A 6,000-nucleotide genomic window follows, 5' to 3' on the forward strand; every position below is an offset into this window, starting at 1 on the left:
TCATTCCTGATTCCAAATAAGACGCCCCAGCCACCGCTCCCTATTGCGGTCGTAGTGACTTTGTTCTCTTCACTCTCAGTTCAGTGTGCGTTTGTTGATTATAGCTTGCGACAGTCAGGTTGCTGTACTTACTAATACAATGGAACAGATAACGAGAAATGTAGAATGGGTCTCTCATAGTTCAGGAATATCTATGGACTGCGCATACAGATCTGCACAAAAGAAATTCTGTCGCATTCAAGGTCACCTGATTTTTGTAAGGCCCAAGGTTTGCCTGTAAACACTCTGAAGATATTAATTGTCATCACAGCACCAGTATAGACAGGTTCCATTTCAGAGCACCATGCACTCTGAATACGCTTTTCGAAGGAATCCTTACGTTCTGCGTTCAGTGTCGAGAATAAACTTGGTTTACACCTTTGAAGAGAGAGATGCAATGATACTTCGTTGTTTACGACAAGAGACACTCATATAATGCCTTTTTTTTTCAAATTAATTTTTACTGGAAAGGAAGCATTAAGAAATGCCTTCTCAGAACGCCAAAATTAATACGTTCTGAGAAATATTTGATAAGTACAAGTGAATTATGGTTGTCCATAATTCTTTTCAATCTTTCTTCATTAATAGTTTTCGAAGGAATAGGTAAGCCCACACCGATATTTTTACATTTTACGTATTTATTCGTCACAATGAATGCACAAGTGCCCACTACATTACGGAATGGATGTCACGTGAAAAATACGCTAGCTAAATTATTAATTTTATTCCGTCATTCTCCATGTCATAGGTGCACTGACATCTACTCCTACTGTCACTACTTTACAATAGACAAACAATCATGAAAACTGTGTAATACTGCAGTAACTACTAATATTGTCACATATACACTCCTGGAAATGGAAAAAAGAACACATTGACACCGGTGTGTCAGACCCACCATACTTGCTCCGGACACTGCGAGAGGGCTGTACAAGCAATGATCACACGCACGGCACAGCGGACACACCAGGAACCGCGGTGTCGGCCGTCGAATGGCGCTAGCTGCGCAGCATTTGTGCACCGCCGCCGTCAGTGTCAGCCAGTTTGCCGTGGCATACGGAGCTCCATCGCAGTCTTTAACACTGGTAGCATGCCGCGACAGCGTGGACGTGAACCGTACGTGCAGTTGACGGACTTTGAGCGAGGGCGTATAGTGGGCATGCGGGAGGCCGGGTGGACGTACCGCCGAATTGCTCAACACGTGGGGCGTGAGGTCTCCACAGTACATCGATGTTGTCGCCAGTGGTCGGCGGAAGGTGCACGTGCCCGTCGACCTGGGACCGGACCGCAGCGACGCACGGATGCACGCCAAGACCGTAGGATCCTACGCAGTGCCGTAGGGGACCGCACCGCCACTTCCCAGCAAATTAGGGACACTGTTTCTCCTGGGGTATCGGCGACGACCATTCGCAACCGTCTCCATGAAGCTGGGCTACGGTCCCGCACACCGTTAGGCCGTCTTCCGCTCACGCCCCAACATCGTGCAGCCCGCCTCCAGTGGTGTCGCGACAGGCGTGAATGGAGGGACGAATGGAGACGTGTCGTCTTCAGCGATGAGAGTCGCTTCTGCCTTGGTGCCAATGATGGTCGTATGCGTGTTTGGCGCCGTGCAGGTGAGCGCCACAATCAGGACTGCATACGACCGAGGCACACAGGGCCAACACCCGGCATCATGGTGTGGGGAGCGATCTCCTACACTGGCCGTACACCACTGGTGATCGTCGAGGGGACACTGAATAGTGCACGGTACATCCAAACCGTCATCGAACCCATCGTTCTACCATTCCTAGACCAGCAAGGGAACTTGCTGTTCCAACAGGACAATGCACGTCCGCATGTATCCCGTGCCACCCAACGTGCTCTAGAAGGTGTAAGTCAACTACCCTGGCCAGCAAGATCTCCGGATCTGTCCCCCATTGAGCATGTTTGGGACTGGATGAAGCGTCGTCTCACGCGGTCTGCACGTCCGGCACGAACGGTGGTCCAACTGAGGCGCCAGGTGGAAATGGCATGGCAAGCCGTTCCACAGGACTACATCCAGCATCTCTACGATCGTCTCCATGGGAGAATAGCAGCCTGCATTGCTGAGAAAGGTGGATATACACTGTACTAGTGCCGACATTGTGCATGCTCTGTTGCCTGTGTCTATGTGCCTGTGGTTCTGTCAGTGTGATCATGTGATGTATCTGACCCCAGGAATGTGTCAATAAAGTTTCCCCTTCCTGGGACAATGAATTCACGGTGTTCTTATTTCAATTTCCAGAAGTGTAGATCTTACGTAGAGTTTGACATTGCTCGAAATGTGTATACGTTCAAAAGACTGTGTGACTACTCAGTCACCAACAGATGTAAAAAAATTCATTAATTTATCTAACAGTTACCTCGAACGTCCATATGTATTCACGTATGTGTAAATTAGTCACGTATCTCGATATATTTCAACACATTATAGTCGTCATGGCAGTATGATAAATATTACAAATTATTCTGCTGTAGCAATTGTCTATATAAAGTATGTTTCTCTCAGACATATGTCACTTCACGATGCCGGTGATACTTTGCAGACTGCGGAGTACACTGCGCTCACTCATCGCTGGTCTTCACTGATGAGAAGCAGATTTTGGACAAAGGAAATGGAAACAGCAAGACAGAACGAATTACAATCCTGTACGAAAACTGCTGGCACTCGAAACAACTTCCAGCCGTCTGGAAATGGATAGGTCCCGTCCAGGAAATCTAAACCCGTCTTCCTGTAAAACAGTGGCAAGTTCAGATAAAGATGACGGACCACTAAGACTAACCAACATTCAGATTTGGCGACTGGGATGGTCTGATGGGGATGCTATAAATCTTCTTCGTGTTCAAAAGATCAGTCCTGGACGACGCAAGTTGAATTAACAAGGGACCGGTCCTCTTCGAACACAGCAGTAAGATGGGTGAAAAAAATATTGTACCAGGGGTGAACCTGGTCAGCCAAAATGGTCACGTAATCCTTGTCAATAATGCGACGTTACAGAGTAGCCATAGGTCAATGGAGTATCACGATATCGATGCCCTAAACGTTCCGTATCCATGCCACACTCCTGTCTCGTGACGTAAACTCGGTGAACAGTTAGAAACTGGGTGAAACAAAACTCACCCATCCAAATGACTTTCTTCCATTGCTCCATAGACGAGGTTTTGGGGCTTCATCATCAAGGGTTCCTTCTACGGGCATTTTTGGGATTTCATCTCGCACCGATATTCTATTTTTTCGTTGCTCCCTTCGTATGTTTTTGGAGCTGAGGAGTGCGACATTCAGTTCTGCATTGACATTTGCCGCTGTTGCCATATAATTTTTCGTCATAGTTCTTTCCAACGTCTGCCTGTCACGATCACACAACACACAATCCCGACCGAAATTTATTCGATATAAATCTTCGATTATTATTCTTCGCAATGGAAGCACCCAACACACAAGCACTAACAAGTTGACCACGTCGGAATTCACTTACCTTCGACATAATGCAGTCACAAAAATACAGAACACAGTACTAATACTGGAAATACATTGTTGTAATACAACAGCACAACCGGCAGGCTTGTCTAGAATCTGCATTTATGTTCAAGCATTAATTTCTCTGGACTTTTTCTTATTTTCCGCGATCCCCGTACATTCTTTGGTGTCCCTAATTGCTTTTTCAGTGACTTGTTCCTAATTTTGAAGGCTGACAGACACAGTGATTAAGAATGTTACAAAATTAAAATATTTTGTGCATTATAGTAAACACAGTCTTAGTAACTTTCTCAGACAAGAAACAACTATTGAACGTTATGAATTTACAGTCTTTTTATGAATTTTCATGTCATTGGGTCCTTTATCTTCTTCTCCACATCATCATTAAACAGAACGCTCGTCTATGATGCTGTAGTTCACTGGAAGCCACTAGAATTGCAGCACCATATTAAAGGCATGAAACGAGCACCAATTGGCCATGAAGTTTACTATTTGTGGACAAGCAATTCATTAATTCTTCAACGTAACCGCTCTAAACATGTGTAGTAATTTTATTTTCGTTACTGAAGTTTCATTACCCCTTGCAGACCTAGCTGGCAACAGTTACCTAGCTGCTCCTCAGCATAAGACTTTTCAAACGTAAAAGTAGTGGTATCAAATACGTGGTGAGTCTGTAAGGTGTTCTGGTCGGGGGTGATCTTTTCCAGGAGATTACGCTAGAGATCTAGCTGAGCTGTGGGGTGGATTTGGGTACAGAATGACTGACCGTGCTGCACATGGTTGAGTGTGAAATTATTACATGAGTCTGTATAGTTGGGAAAATAGGAAGTGAGGATGGTTTTGGGAAGATTTGCCAGAGTAATTTACGTGAAACACAGATCGGTCATCCAGGGTACTTTGATGGAATATGTGATGCCACTCAAAGGAATGAACATTGTGAGAGTGGAAATGAAGCAGCTGACGTCTCCAGCAGTAGTTCCAGGATGTAGGGAATTGGCTGAGTGAAGTGAGGTGACGATAGGATGAATTCTGACAGCCAGCTCAGATTTGGTTGGAGAAGGTTTAGCTTTCCATTTGTGAGAGCAAGTCAGATGGGATACGTTGGAGGTGTAACGGAAGGGTGGGTTCTGGAGGTTAGGACAATGTTAGTGTATGTGGCTACCTCTGCAGTGGGGCATGTGGGTGGTTTTTGCCGTCATAAATTTTGTGGTCTTTGTTGTTGAGGCATTTATAGCCACTGTAAGATAGCTTTGGAATCAGGAAGCTTCTGTTTTGTTTTCATGTATACACATAGGTCTGTTCTGAATATGGTAATCTGTGAAAGAGATGATGTGTGTTGCATCCCGCACACGACACAAAAACTAGATCCATTCCTGCAGTGACTTGTGTATGGTTCATGAAGGAAATATTGGCTCCTTAGCAGACAAACTATAATGTGCTGTTTATTATGCGTAGAATAACAATTAAATTATACGGAACTTCAAGAAGGGGACGGGAATAATTAGGTGCTGTTTGGTAGTTACTGAAGAATGACACTTCAACAATGAGTTACAAGAGAAGATAACACTTAGTAAGGAACCACAGTTCTTTAGTCAGTTGCAACAAGAGATTAAACGAGGCAAGTACGTGTCCGTTTATCCACAGGTCCAAGTTGGTGTCCAGCCGACATGGAATAGCTACCATAAGCCCAATGTGTGCTCCCTCGGATAATCCACTGAACATGGCAGGCGTAATGGCCAGAGCATATGTTAAACACATGCTGAGTGGTGAGCGTATGCTCTGACTGATGAGCCACTGGATGTTGTCTGCGTAGGTCTTAGAGCAAATGCTGCCTGGGTACTTGTGATCAGAAGGATGGGCCAATGTATGTGGCCAGCGTAAAGCCTGGAGCGAACGAAATCTGCCAGACATATAGTGGTATCTTAAATATGCAGGCGGCAGCGACATGGTCGTTTGGATGTACTACGGTGCTGGAGAGAATGACGTGTCATGCGGTGGCCACATGGAATGCTGTGGGCAAGAAGCCAGCATGTTTTGGCGTTGCCCGTAAAGTTTAGTTACACGAGGAACATGCGCCTTCCAGTACTGGCTTGCTGGTATGTAGGCTGGTCCTGGCGGACAACAGGATCCTGGCAACACGTCGGGCCCAAGTGTATGTTTGCGGAAGTGATCGGGTGAGAAATATGGAATAAGAGGGGTGGTGGATTCGACATTCTTTCTGTAGTTAGAATTCTGGTGGCATAGTATTGTACAGACACGTTTTGTTCCTCGAGTCAGTAGATGGACTTTTATATGGAAGGAGAAGTGTCTACATGGACACTGAATGACATCTAGAATACCACGGACGGTCAGCATGTCGATCACTGATGTGACTTGGCTTGGCGCCGACAGCAATGCGCCTAAAACGCTGTACATACGAATGAAACCATGAGGTCTTTTTACTTGCGTTGCAGTTCTGTGCAGAT

The sequence above is a fragment of the Schistocerca nitens genome, chromosome 6 (genome assembly GCF_023898315.1).
Source record: "Schistocerca nitens isolate TAMUIC-IGC-003100 chromosome 6, iqSchNite1.1, whole genome shotgun sequence".
In the NCBI taxonomy this organism is placed as follows: Eukaryota; Metazoa; Arthropoda; class Insecta; order Orthoptera; family Acrididae; genus Schistocerca; species Schistocerca nitens.